The sequence below is a fragment of the Chrysochloris asiatica genome, unplaced genomic scaffold, assembly GCF_000296735.1.
Source record: "Chrysochloris asiatica unplaced genomic scaffold, ChrAsi1.0 scaffold00717, whole genome shotgun sequence".
NCBI classification, from domain to species: domain Eukaryota; kingdom Metazoa; phylum Chordata; class Mammalia; order Afrosoricida; family Chrysochloridae; genus Chrysochloris; species Chrysochloris asiatica.
This window is the reverse complement of record NW_006409235.1, coordinates 140,167-140,391: the sequence shown is the minus strand read 5'-3', so window position 1 is coordinate 140,391 and position 225 is coordinate 140,167.

Here is a 225-nt window from a genome sequence, read left to right as displayed (position 1 = left end):
CATTCTTTTTTTTTTCTTATAAGAAGCTGCTTCATTGACTTCAGTGCAAATTTATAAAAAGATAACAGGTTTTAAATCTATTCAAAATGATGATTTATATTATTAACAGTATGACAGTGTGAGTGTACAGTAAACATTGCACTCATGCTGTACACTAATAAAAACAAAGAGCCATAGGGTTCCATCAGTTTCAAGATGAAAAACCGGAATGCTTTGAGTGAATAG